Source organism: Apis laboriosa, unplaced genomic scaffold (assembly GCF_014066325.1).
Source record: "Apis laboriosa isolate Shangri-la unplaced genomic scaffold, ASM1406632v1 scaffold4_cov146, whole genome shotgun sequence".
NCBI classification, from domain to species: domain Eukaryota; kingdom Metazoa; phylum Arthropoda; class Insecta; order Hymenoptera; family Apidae; genus Apis; species Apis laboriosa.
Window position 1 is genome coordinate 4,405,096 of NW_025223501.1, and position 15,219 is coordinate 4,420,314.

Here is a 15,219-nt window from a genome sequence, read left to right on the forward strand (position 1 = left end):
CAGAGCAAGAGAGACAGAGACAGGTGCGCGACGATATTTGCCGTGGCTCGCATGCAACATCCCCGTGTTTTATATATATATACATATACATATATATATACATATACATATACATACATATACATATACATACATATACATATATATACATATACACTCGCACAATGGCGAGCCGCCCCTGTAAACCCGTTAACGAGGGAACCGTAGCCCGACACCTGACCCCGAACTTTACTCTTCCTTCGACCGTAACCGTCTCGCTCGCGAAATAATGAAGGATAACCGTTATTTGATTCGGTTTGGCTCGCGGAAAATCCATCCATCCGTCCGTCCGTCCATCCAGAGAGTTGGGGAGCGCGGAATTCCTCCCATCCCCGCCCGTTCTCCTCCTCCCACAAGCCCCCCGCTTAATGAAACGCGGAATGCTCCTCCTCCCCGAGGAGGAGAACGGAATTGTGAAACGGGGGCTTTGAAGGAACGATTTCGGAGGATGGATTGTTTCGCCCCCTTTTCCGCGTCTGGAAATGCTCGCATTCGTTTATCCAGTCGGAGGGGGGGGTAGGGAGGATTATTTTGCCGGGAATGCTTCATCGTCTGTTGGATTGACGGAATGCTTCTCCCGGTCGAACACCGGGCGTGTTTTATTAGATTCGAAAGGGGGAGGGGGGGGGGAGAGAGAGAGAGAGGGAGGGAGGGGAAGAGAGAATGGACAATGCGTGCGCGATACGTTAACTAACTAACGGTTAGGATGGTCAACACTGACGACTGGAGGTTAAGGACGAGGATGAGTGAGTGAGTGGGAGTACGATCAGATTGAGTATAGAGGATATATAGAGATATATTCGGCGAAAGAGATTTAAGATTTATTATATATATATTATATATAAGATTTAAGATTTATTATAACTCTTTGATGTTGCCCTCCTCTCGGCGAAAACTTGGCGGGCTTGTCTTTTGAGCGTCGTTCATGAATAATGAACAAAGGGTTTCGAAGGGTTGACGCGTGATCCGGGCTTAATGACGAGGCCGCGTTGGATAGGATTGATAGGGATCCGTGTATTAATCCGAGAACTTATTGGTCGGTCACACACTTTCGCGAAGGAACGTAAACAAAGGGAAAATTCCAGTTTGCGGCTTATCACGCGGTGTGGGGGGATAAATATAAACAGGTTGTAATAATAATACTTGGGAAGAATTGGGAGAGCTGGATGAATTCGTCGATGGTCTTAAGCTTCGAGCTGTTGCTCGGCGGATTCCATTAACCGAGAGGCCAATTTAAATAGAATAATAGGGGAGGGAGGGGAAAGGAGAGGGGGAAGGGGTCATTAGTCCCGATCCTCTCAATTATTTTTGGATTAATCATTAATAGTATCTCATTAGGATTATATCGATGGTTGGATTTTATTAAAGATTTAAAAGTGGTGGAATGTTGGTAATTCTCGGTAATCCTTTATAAAAATCGTGAAGTTTTATGAAGATAAAATTATTTTGATTCTTTTAAATATATTTCCGATTTACCGATCGATTCGTCGGAATACAAAAACATTAAATTGCCGATATTCGTTAGAACTTTATGCAAATAACTCTTGCTTGGTACTTAATGCAACATCTTAATCGACGAGAAAAATTCAAAGTTCGTATCTAAAAGAACTTGGATGGATCAAAGTACACATCACAACTTCGTAATCCTTTTCTGATTAAGTTTCAACTCGTATATTCAGAAAGTATCTCGTTGCCATTGAATAAATGACATTTCCTATGATTAAGAATTATCTAATTGTATATACAAATATACAAATAAGAAAAATTTAAATCGCAATCAACTTCTTTATAATCCTCGATCGATCTAACCTCAATCCTAAACTCATTCATTCAGACATGTCTCATAGCTCAAAGTTATTGAATAAGAATTCTCTTTCTCTATCGAATTATTAATCAACGTAATTGTGTTTGTGTACAAATAATATATATAAATATAGACAAGAAAAATTTAAAATTGCATCAATTTCATAATCGACGAACCTAACCTTAATTCTAGATTTGTCTAGAAGACAAGAATTATCTAAACTCTTTCGATATCAAACTCAGCGCATCACAATCAACTTCTTTATAATCTTTTTTCGATCAATCTAACCTCAATCCTAAACTCGTCCATTCAAACATTAGATGGCTTAATGTCATTGAACAAGAATCATCTTCGGCTATCGAATTATTAAGTAACATAATTGTGTGTACAAATAATACAGACAGAGAAATTTAAAGACAAGAAAAATTTAAAGTGCATCACAATCAACTTGTTTATAATCCTTTTTCGATCGACCTAACCTCAATTCTAGTTTTGTTCATTCAGATATCTCGTATTGAATGAATAATTATCTAAACTCGAACTTAGAACATCACAATCAACTTGTTTATAATCCTTCTTCGATCGACCTAACCTCAATTCTACCGATCTTAATGCATCACAATCAACTTGTTTATAATCCTTCTTCGATCGACCTAACCTCAATTCTAGATTTGTTCATTCAGATATCTCGTGGCCATTGAATGAACAATTATCTAAACTCGAACTTAAAACATCACAATCAACTTGTTTATAATCCTTCTTCGACCTAACCTCAATTCTACCGATCTTAATGCATCACAATCAACTTCTTTATAATCTTTCTTCGATCGACCTAACCTCAATGAACAATTATCTAAACTCGAATTTAGAACATCACAATCAACTTGTTTATAATCCTTCTTCGATCGACCTAACCTCAATTCTAGATTTGTTCATTGAGATATCTCGTGGCCATTGAATGAATAATTATCTAAACTTTTTCGCTACCGAACTTAATGCATCACAATCAACTTATTTATAATCTTTCTTCGATCGATCTAACCTCAATTCTAGTTTTATCCATTCAGATATCTCGTGTCTCACTGCCATTAAATGAATAATTATCTAATTTATTCTATTCTAATTATTTAGCTATCGAATTCAGTGCATCATAATCAACTTTATAATCTTTCTTCGATCGACCTAACCTCAATTCTAAATTTATCCATTCAGATATCTCGTGGCCATTGAATGAATAATTATCTAAACTCGAACTTAGAACATCACAGTCAACTTGTTTATAATCCTTCTTCGATCGACCTAACCTCAATTCTAGATTTGTTCATTCAGATATCTCGTGGCCATTGAATGAATAATTATCTAAACTCTTTTGCTATCGAACTCACTGCATCACAATCAACTTGTTTACAATCCTTTTTCGATCGACCTAACCTCGATCCTAAATTCAAACGTCTCGTGGCTGAATGCCATTGAACAAGAATTATCTAAACTCTTTCGCTATCGAACTCTCGCGTTGATCCGCTGTGAATGAGCGCTATGGCGCGAGGAATCCTAAATAGGGTGGACCGTGATGCGTCACAAGGTGGATAAAGCGACAGTACGTTTCGCGGCGCGTTTTGAGGGTTGCCTGTACAATTGCGGTTAATTACTAGCATATTCATGCACACGATACACGCTCCTTAGCCGGGCAGGAGCTGTGCGCACGACGTGCCTACTAATCCGGTGTGCAGATGCGACCGTAATTCGTTAGTTGCTCGGGACACGTCCATCGAATTAGCGGCGGACTTAATTAAATCGCCCAGATAAACAACTTCTCTTCACGCCGGACAGCCGTGCGCGAGCTCTCTTTATCCGGCTGATATCCGCACACCTTTTTTTCCACACACCGCTCCCTGATATTTGAACAGAATGGCCCCTTTATAAATGTGGAACTCCTGAGAGGAGTTAAGCATAAGGAATGAATGGGGCCGGGTGTTAGCAAGATTACGTATAATCTTCCTCGTAACGATTTAATCGCTGTGAAAGTATGAAAAGAAGGGAAGGGAATTGAAATTAAAGTATATCGCGACACACACACACACACACACACATACACATATATTTATATATATAGAGAGAGTTTTTCATTAACACAGTTGTTTTACTGGTTATTATATTGGTAGCGAAAAATTGTTTAGAGTTGAATGGTTTCAGCAAGAGTGCATCCTCTTGTTATTAGTTCTTCTTATAACTGGATATACACGTGAAGATGATTAACGTTTTGGATGACTCATGACGTGGAGTAGGCTAAAATAGACTTTAACTTTTTCTCGTAGAGAATATCAAGTTGTATCAACTGGCAAAAAATATACGTATCCTCAGAATCCGCCCTTCTTGAAACTTCATTAACAGTGACGAGAATAAAATATCCGAAATTTCGTACGATAATAATGGAAATCGAACTCTTGTGAAAAATTGAAAGGCTGCCTCCAACCCTTTAAAGTAACTAAAACAAATCGTCTCTCGTTTCTCATTCGCGTTATTTCTTGCGAATGTTTATAACGAAATTTCGCCTCTATAAAAATCACTGTGCGGGCGAGATAAAACTGACGGCAGCGAGAAATATTTGCCAGTCCATCGGTTTGATCGTTCCCCGGTATCGGACCGCAGATTTTTTATTTTATTTTTTTTTTTTTCTTCCTTTCTTTCGTTGTATTGTTGTTGTTGTTGTTACACACGCACGCGTGCGCTCACGCGTTTTTTCTATATGCAAAATAACGCGTCCGGCATATTCACCTCGGCGCGTTACACGCAACGTCTGCTCAATTGGCCCTCCTCTCGTGTAGCGAGCTTTAAAAAAAAAAAAAAAAAAAAAAAAAAAAAAAAAAAAAAAAAAAGAAAAAAAACGATCGGCGCTCTACCGACACCTGTCAGACAGAAAATAACTCTTGTCATCGTCGCGATCGACGGGGCTCGCGGGTTAACTGCGAAATTGTCGCGTTGCACGTGGACGACATCAAAGCCTTGCCATCCCGCCGACGAGTATTTCTTTGATCGCGAGTCTGGAAATTGAAATTGTCGATATACTATTTTCCTTCTATTCCCCTCCCCTCCCTTTTCCCGGTGAGCAATAGGGGATGGTTGTTTGGACAGTTGAGTCTTTGATTAGAGGCCAGGTAGTTTTAAAGATTAACTCTGATTTGCTTTTTCGTCTGATCTTTTTTTTTTTTTTTTCTTGTATACATTTGCGATGGTATTTGGTGATCAGAATCTAGAAATATCGGGTTTAAGAGTTTATATATATATATATATATATATATATATATATATATATTGAATCTAGGTAATTATATCATTTCTTTCCAATTGAGAATTGGATTGGATCTTATATTTGGAAATGTCTATGATTTGCATCTATAATATTTGCACTAATTTCTTTATAACGTTGTCTAGAAATATCTTTGAGTGAAGTATCATCGATTCGCGCGAAGCGTTTGCCAATATATAGGATAGGCGATAAATTCGATATATATAAATCGAGATCGAAAAGCCTCGATGCGAAAATTTTGAATATCCAACCGTTATTCAATTATCCGATTTCCCTTTAAGACACTTACGTGCTCGGCTCGTTCACACGTTTAACGACGCTCGCGATACCGATCCCGCGCTCCCTCCCACCGCGCTTCGCTCATCGTAGTCGGAATCAGAATCGTAAAACCGGTAATATCGAGCGTCGTAAAAGCCATCTAGGTTCGGCTCTCTGGAACGAGCCGAATTACAGTCCCCGCGAAAATGAAAGTAAAGAAGGGGAACGGAAAAATTTTCTCCCTTCTTTCATCTTTGCTCTTCATTATCACCGAGTGTCTTTATCACATCTCTTCCCCACAAACCTGGAAACTGAGAAATAAATATAATAATTATCAACGAAAAGAAAAAAGAACAAAAAGGAAAAAAAGAATGTCCAAATCCTTGCAATGTCTCTTCTTCAGTATTATATTCCCTCCACGACTCGAAAATTATTTGTTATTTAGTTACTCTTCATTATCATTGAGTGTCTTTATCACATCTCTTCCCCACAAACCTGGAAACTGAGAAATAAATATAATAATTATCAACGAAAAGAAAAAAGAAGAAAAAGGAAAAAAAGAATGTCCAAATCCTTGCAATGTCTCTTCTTCAATATTGTATTTCCTCCACGACTAAGAAATAAATATGATAATTATCAATAAAAGAAAAAAAAAAAAAGAATGTCCAAATGTCTCTTGCAATGTCTCTTCTTCAATATTATATTCCCTCCATGACTAAAAAATTACTTGTTATTTAATTATTCTTCATTATCATTGAGTGTCTTTATCACATCTCTTCCCCACAAACCTGGAAACGTGAGAAATAAATATAATAATTATCAACGAAAAGGAAAAAGAAGAAAAAGGAAAAAGAAGAAAAAGGAAAAAAAGAATGTCCAAATCCTTGCAATGTCTCTTCTTCAATATTGTATTTCCTCCACCTAAAAAATAAATATGATAATTATCAACGAGAAAAGAAGAAAAAAAAAGAATATCCAAATCCTTGCAATGTCTCTTCTTCAATATTATATTCCCTCTATGACTCAAAAATTACTTGTTATTTAATTATTCTTTATTATCACTGAGTGTCTTTATCACATCTCTTCCCCACAAACCTGGAAACGTGAGAAATAAATATAATAATTATCAACGAAAAGGAAAAAGAAGAAAAAAGAAAAAAAAGAATATCTAAATCCTTGCAATGTCTCTTCTTCAATATTATATTCCCTCCATGACTAAAAAATTACTTGTTATTTAATTATTCTTCATTATCATTGAGTGTCTTTATCACATCTCTTCTCCACAAACCTGGAAACTGAGAAATAAATATAATAATTATCAACGAAAAGAAAAAAGAAGAAAAAGAAAAAAAAGAATGTCCAAATCCTTGCAATGTCTCTTCTTCAATATTGTATTTCCTCCATCTAAAAAATAAATATGATAATTATCAACGAGAAAAGAAGAAAAAAAAAGAATGTCCAAATCCTTGCAATGTCTCTTCTTCAATATTCCCTCCATGACTAAAGAATTACTTGTTATTTAATTATTCTTCATTATCACTAAGTGTTTTTATCCCATTTCTTCCCCACAAACCTGGAAACGTGAGAAATAAATATAATAATTATCAACGAAAGAAAAAGGAAAAAAAAGAATGTCCAAATCCTTGCAATGTCTCTTCCTCAATATTATATTCCCTCCACGAGTCGAAAATTACTTATTTCTCGTTATTAATCCCAGAAAGAAAAGGAATTTCAATATTATGTATTGAATTGGATGATGGTGATAACAGGGCGCAAAGTGTCCGTCCGATTAGGTCCGTTGGATATCGACGAGGGGCGGGGAGGAAATGGATCGATCACGGATCGACAACGGAAGAGATGATCCCTTGCGAGAAGCGGGAGAAGCAAGAGAGAGAGAATCCGACGGCACCGCACAGGCAAGCACAGACACTTGCACGCACGCTCGAGGTTTCTTAATCACTGCCTCTAATCGGTCGGAGCCCGACTCATCAATCTCTTCGCGCGCGTCAAAGAGACTGGGAGTTGTATAGTTAATGAGGCCGAAGCGTAACGCTCGCGGGTCCGCCAGGAGCTCTTGCGGCGGCCTTTCAAAGCGGGTTCGGTGTCTTGTTAATTATTCGACGTTTGCTTTAGTTTAGACCGCGTAATCCGCGCATTATTCAACAGAGAGCCGCGCGTCCGCGACTACAGTTATCAATAACATATGACGCGGAGCCCACGACCGATTTGAAATTATGCGTTTAACGAGGCTTAAATATTGCACGCATATGTGTATATATATATATACATATATATATATACACACACATATATTATATACATATATATATGTATATATGTAACGCCAGATTCGCTAATCCGCCCAGCTGGATTTACGTTCGATCGGTTCGCCCCTAGCCTGCACTCGATCGATCGCATTATATCAAATAAACCCGTCCCCGCGCCCCCCGCCAGGTGTGCTTTGCTGATTACGTTACGTCGAACGAAGTCAAATCTGTCCGCGTGCATTGTTATTCCGCGTGTAATCGCTGTCATCGGCAGATCGCGGATGAAAAACCGCGGATACCTCGTGTTTGTCGCGTGCACGTCGGTTTGCCTCGCGCACGTCAGTTTGAATCGTGGCAGAAATATTATATCTGTGCTCTCGCTTGCTCTCCGTTGCTTGGAATTTTGAAAAAATTGTGTTGATAATTGTTGATAGATAGATCGAAAAAGTCGAGGATTCGAGGAAAATAAAATTTGGAAATTGCTCGAACAAACGTTGATATGTTCGAGCGGTGGCCACGTTGGATGTAGATGGCGCTAGTTTGTTACGAGTGAATTGCCGCGTGGCGATAGATTAAAGGCGTCTCGCGAAATTTAGATTTCCGGCCATTTCTCAGATCTCGTTAGGCTGTTAGGCTGGTCTTAGGTTATAGTCTCTTTGAGGATTTATATAGTCTCTTGTTGAAGTTCACTGATGGGCTGGAAGAGCGAAGTAATTTTCGGTTGCAAGACGTTGCCCCCGGCGTTCAATTAACGAGGCTTTCTTCGATACAAGGGATCCGTGATCAGAGGTGAATTCTTCTCTCACGAGGTGTATCGAGGTGTTCTAATTATTATCCTTGTGGATGATACGATGACGCGCCGTTTTGTTTCATAGGTCGTTTGATAAATCAAGCCTGAATAGTCGGGAAAATTGATACGTGCGAGTTTTTCGTCCATGTTCTGATTTGTCGAAAGGAGATACGGTGTGTCTAAATAGTAATTAAAATTATACTTTGTGCAAAATGGTTTAATAATATAATATAATATAATAATAATGGTTAATAAAGCGAAAGAGTAAAATCAAATAATACATTGGATCGAAAATATAAAAAAGAAATTGCTTGCAGGAAAATATCGATGATTCGAGAAATTTTTCAACTTTGTTACCTGCTAATCAAGGTAAAATTAGATTGATAGAAGAAATATACGTATATCCAGTGTATATTTTTGATCAAATTTTAAAGACTCGATGAATACTAATTGCAATCGTTCCTGCACGGACTTACTAATCGGCAAATTGACGATTTATCTCGTTACGAGCTCCAACGATGAAATTGCCCTTCTTTCCAACTCATCCCGTGGCAAATCGCCGTGAGGCGAGTTCAGCAGTTGTTCAGAAGAAACATGCAGAGCGTGAAAAACGAGGGGAAATCAGTGTTCTCGGTCCGGGCACGAGCGTTATTCCTTAATTGTACCGTTGAATGCAAGAGAAGTCTCAGTGCCAAAAAGTTTAAGTTTTGTAAGAAAATGTTCTCGCAAGATTACCAGGTTGGATATTTTTTATACGTAGTGACAGTTTCCCCCAAACTGTTTAAAAGTTTCTCGAATTGAATTCCTTTTTTGGAATTACATCGTCGTAATACGAATTATGCTTCTTTGAAACTGACTATGATATTTAACGATTCAATAACGTATTCGGATTACATTAAGCTTATAAATATATATGTCTCTTCCTAATAAAATAAAACAATATTTTATATTATATTTCACACAAATGTATATTGATAATATATTACAAATGACAGTATTTTCAACTAGACAATAAGATAGAAGCTGTCATGAAGCTAAATGGCACTATCTTTATATTAACATTAACATTATATTTGTAATATTTGAAGGAATATATCATAAACAGCAGCGTTTGTGTTTCTAATTAGACAATAAAGTGGAAGCTAGATGGCGTCGTCTTCATATTAATATTATATTTGTGTGTTATTCGAAGGAATATATCACAAATGACAGTGTTTCCAACTAGACAATAAAATGGAAGCTGTAATGAAGCTAGATGGCGTCATCTTCATATTAACATTATATTTGTGATATTTGAAGGAATATATCACAAACGACACTGTTTCCAAGTAGAGAATAAGGAAGCTAAATGTTGTCGTCTTCATATTAATATATTTGTGTGATATTCAAAGGAATATATCACAAATGACAGTGTTTCCAACTAGACAATAAAATGGAAGCTGTAATGAAGCTAGATGGCGTCATCTTCATATTAACATTATATTTGTGATATTTGAAGAAATATATCATAAACAGCAGCATATGTGTTTCTTACCATGTCTTGGACTTTTTATCTTTAAGTATCGTTTTCATGTTGATATTTTATATTTGTATGATACTCGAAGAAATATATCATAAACAGTATTCGTGTTTCCAAACAGACAATAAAATAGAAATTATCACGAAGCTATCATGACGTTTCTTACTATGGGCTTTGTATCTTTAAGTGTCGTTTTCATGTTGATATTATATTTGTGCGATATTCGAAGGAATATATCATAAACAGTATTCGTGTTTCCAATTAGACAATAAAATAGAAATTATCATGAAACTAGATGGCGTTCATTAAATATCGTTTTCATTCTCAGTTCTTCTTCAGACAAAGACGAAACAATCTTCCATGGAGCTACTAGATGTCGTTATCATTAAAAGTATCGGTGCACATTCCCGCCATTTTATTTATCAAGAATTTATGAATCGCGTTCAGACTATATTCACGATGTTATCATTCGCACAGATAGAATTTCGTTGCAACTTGGGTTGATCACGTTCCAAGCGATTTTATTAATAGAAATTAAAATGGCCGATACGTTGGCCACGAATGTAAAAGCGAGTTTCGATGAGCGGATCAATTGATGAGCCCCGACGTTTGGACGTGCTGTTCGTTTAATTGTGCGCACTGATTTTTTGAAAATCAGACGGGTTTGTTCGCGCATTGTGATTCTGTATATAAAAAGGATCGGAATTGCATTGAAAAGAGTAATAAATATAATAAGAAGAATATAATTATTGTACACTCGTTAATATTATCAAGATCAATTTGTAATCAGAAACTATTTTGTCAAAACGAATGGAAACTTGATAGAGATTATAACAAAGAATTATAAAATTATAGGATTACGACAACTAGAAAAAAAGAAATAATAAATAATATTTTTAATCGTTTTTGCATAAAAGTATTCGTATTTTATTGATGGCCAAGCGCAAACGACGCGATTGGTTATAATAAAAGTATATCAATTTTTTTTTAACAATCACGAATAATATCCTCTCTTATTATTCAATTATTTTTATCTAAACTGTTCTGCATCCCATTTACTCGATAAAGAAGCAATTGTTCGTCGAATGATCCAGATTCACGCTATTTATTGCACAGCTGTAAATTAATGTGTCTTTAACATACCCTTGAAATCGCGACCGTTCTCTCAGTCGTCATCGAAGTTTCATGGACGTCTCGTCCCTGCCTCTACCCGGTAAGAATCGTCTTTTATTTGCGTGTATTTTCACGTGCGTTGCTCGCGCTTAAAATATCGTGGAACGACATGGGAATAAAGAGAAAAAAATGAAAGAAAGGGGTCTACGTATAACTCGAGAAAAGAGTGGAACAAGCGGTGTCATTTTTAATTGGCGAAAATTGCTGGAAGAAGAATTTGCATACTTTTCAGGGACGAATATATGAATATATATTATATGTATATCTACTGGGTGACAGTTAATATTAGTTGATATTTTAACACGAATATTTCCCTAAACACAATAATTCACAAATTTATAACAGCGAGTGATCAAAATATTTTAATAGAAACATTTTCTTAGAGAAAATAGTATATATATATCCCTTGGGAGGGAAAATTACCTTTTATTTACCTTGAAATAGTACATTCAAAGAACTTAATATTCCACGGATTTGTTCTTGGTTGCGCCGACGAAGAAGAAAAATAAAATAGAGCATTTGTGCAGTGCAACTGTTTATCATCTTCTTTTTATCAGCGCGAAAGGAGGAATTTTTTTTCCCCTTTTCGCTTAAGGTCTAACTATGAGACCGGTTCTTTGAGCAGTTTTCGCCGGATATTGGGCTCCCGAACATGGGGAATAAAATCAATGCTGGCCGAAACCGGAAGTTTTTTCTCGAAATCTCCACGTTTTCTTTGGACATTGGTGTTTTTTTTTTTTTTTTTTTTTTTTTACGAAAATTACTCATCCAATAAGAAGTTGAAGTATTCGAGAATCATTTCCCGAATCAGAGCGAGACAATTTTCTTTCTCGTGAAAATTTTTAAATTTCCCGCCCATTTATATGATTAAACGAATTTATCCTTCCTGTTTACCGTTTCTTAACCTTACTTTTCTCTCTCTCTCCCTTTTTCTTCCAATTTTGCTTAGTCGAACGAATGATATAAAATTGCTTGAAAAGAAACTCTATGGTATAATATACATTTCACTTGTCAGAAAATTTATTTAAATATCATTATATAAAAAGAAAAAACTAGTAAATAAGATATTTCATTTGTATTCTTTCTTAAAAATTTATATATCGCGCGTATTATTCGTAATTTATTACGAAATTGTTGGAAAATATTTTACACGATACGATTCTTTCGTCACGTCAACTGTTATGCGTAACTAAGTTTCCCGTCAATTTTTTCCAATTGCAGGAAAAACCACCAATGATCGTTGACCCCCTCGAAGCACGAAACTGCAAACATATTCGCCTGGACGAGCGACTAACCATCCCGCGGTGAAAGGTGAGTATCTCATCCCCCGCCTCTCGAATATTTTTCCCAAAGGAAATCTTGGAATTTCCTTGGAACGAGAGAAATCGGCAAATTTAATTTTCCCACGGAACATCGTCTATTGTTTCGGAATGTCGGCCGCGGTAACTCGAGCTAACGTCGCGAGAACCAACGAACGAGCGAACGCTTTTCCTCTTCGCTGGGAACGCGTTCGTACGGTTCACCCTATTTCCACCGAGCTGCAAAATTTCGAAAGTGGAGGGAAATAAAAAAAAAAAAAAAAAGAAAGAAAAGAAAGAAAAAGAGAGAAAGAGAGAGAGAGAGAGAGAGAGAGAAATGCGTCGTGTAATTGCTTATCGTTCGCGAGGCACGTTCCATAATTTTTCCTCCCCCTTTTTTCTCTTTTCTCAACGAGTCACGAATCACGACAAACAAAGAGGGGGAAGGGGGGGGAGAAAAATTTTTTTTTCCACGAAGCTTTCTCGTCCCATATTGCCGGGATCTCTTACGATACGACGTGAAATTGGGTTAGAGGGGAGGAAAAGAGAGTACCTCTCTGGTAAATTTTTTTATTCCTTCTTTTGGAATTTATCTTTGTCATCGATCTTCTCGTTATTAGGATGGATGCGTATATTTAAGTTTTATGCAGGGTTTTGGTATATTCAGGTTGGTATATGAAAAAATGTCACGCGAAATATTTATATATTTAAGTAAATTTATAGGTTTGCACGAAAGTATATCTCCTCGTCGAACTTCAACTGCTTGCAATTTAATAAAGAAGCTTCACTCATTTTTCCGCTTCGAATCAATCTTGCAAAGATATTCGAACACTCTGTGCATTTAAATGTTTGTCATATTAAAGGTGACGAGAGTATAGAAGAGATGAAAAATTACGAAATATTGAAAATGTATTTAATATCTTTCGTGTTACGATACAAGAGTCTGTGCAAAGAGAATCTCGAATTCTCGAGATTTTTCCTTTAAAGATTCAATTTGAAGATGTGGGGAGCAGGGTTTGGATAATTTTGCGCGCGCGTGAAAGGAGCAAGTTTAAAAAAACGCGAGAACGCTCCCGGCAAATGTACTCCAACGGCTTCGTTTTCGTGGGTACGTAAATTCTGTCGCCCGATTATCTACATAATAGGCGAGCGTACAGAGAATTTATCCGTCCGACTTCCCAATGAAAATTCATATCTCTCTTTCACTGAAATTTTCCTTCGTTTCGAAGGAAGGAACAGCAAGGTCTTCCACCTCCCAACCCTTGATAAATCCTGCATTCCGCGGTCGCTGGCTTCGAAACGGCGGCTCTAAATTTTTATCCTCGAACAATCATCATTCGATCCAGGATCAATTTGTCGAGTCAAGGTTTCTCGAGAAAAGATTTATTTATCGATAAGGAATACAAATATCTTCAAAAATATAGATTCAAGAATTCAAGGTTCTTCTTCTCCTATATATATATCGAACTTTGAATTCTTGAATCTATATTTTTGAAGAGATTTTTTGTCGATAAATAAATCTTTTCTCGAACAATCATCATTCGATCCAGAATTTATTTATTATACGATCAATTTGTCGAATCAAGCTTTCGAGAAAAGATTTATTTATGGAGAAGAAATACAAATCTCTTTAAAAATATAGATTCAAGAATTCAAAGTTCTTCTTCTTCTATATATATTAATTAAATTGAATTACACATATTTCTTTACACAATTTTTTCTCTCTTCTTTTGTAGAAATAATCTCATTTAATTATCATATTAATATAGGTATATATATATATAAGAGATAGGAATGCAGAAAACGAGGAAGAATTTTGAATTCTTGAATCTATATTTTTGAAGAGATTTGTATTTCTTATCGATAAATAAATCTTTTCTCGAACAATCATCATTCGATCCAGGATTTATTTATTATACGATCAATTTGTCGAGCTTTCGAGAAAAGATTTATTTATGGAGAAGAAATACAAATCTCTTCAAAAATATAGATTCAAGAATTCAAAGTTCTTCTTCTCCTATATATATATATATATTAATGTGATAATTAAGTCAGACTACTTCTACAAAAAAAGAGGGAAAAAATTGAACAATTCATATATAGAAACACGTGTAATCCGATTTAATAAATTAATCTAAAAATTCTCAGAAATAAAAATTAATAAAAGACGTTTATATCTCAGGTCGAACTTTATCAAATTGTCCATCAAATTCCTCAACTCGACCAATTAAAGAACCTCATTCTCTATCTCTCAGCGAAAAAGAATTGATCCGAGAATAAGGACGTTCCTGTGTTCGATTTAAAAACGCGAATAAAAGCAAGGATTGGGAAGGCAGTAGCGGCGGGGACACGTGAGCTCGTACGAGGAAGAGGGAGGGGAAAGGAAACGTGTGGCAGACTGGTGGGGAACGTGATATCCGAAGTCACTCACGAATTCATAGGATCCCTTTTCTCCTTTGTTTTCCTCCTTGCGGCCGTGTAACTCGCACGCGGCCACGCGCACCGATTCGGTAATGCTCCCGAGGATTTCCCGGCCAATCTCGCCCCGCTTTCCTCCAAATCTCCCGCCAATGATCCCCGTCATGTTTTTCTTCCCTCCCCGCCCCTTAATCCGCTCGAACGCTCGTCTCCCTCCCCCCATGTTTCCTCCCTCCCTTTCCACCTCCCTCCCCTGAATTTTCGTCAAGCCGCAAGAAACCTTGCTCCAAAAATCTATCGTTTTATCATTTACTCGTCGCGGATTTTTTTCAGGAAGTGGAGGAGG

At 36.8% G+C, this 15,219-nt stretch overlaps 1 protein-coding gene across 2 annotated transcripts in view; it reads left to right on the forward strand.

The window, feature by feature from the left end:
• Positions 1 to 15,219, forward strand: part of LOC122716943 — a 349,442-nt gene that overhangs the window by 99,854 nt on the left and 234,369 nt on the right. Inside the window, exon 3 of one of the 2 annotated variants that reach the window (XM_043940491.1) lies at positions 12,379 to 12,468. The exons of the other annotated variant lie outside the window; for it this stretch is intronic. The gene's annotated coding sequence lies outside the window, so the exon portion shown is untranslated. The remainder of the gene's footprint in view (positions 1 to 12,378; positions 12,469 to 15,219) is intronic. 2 annotated transcript variants of the gene reach the window in all.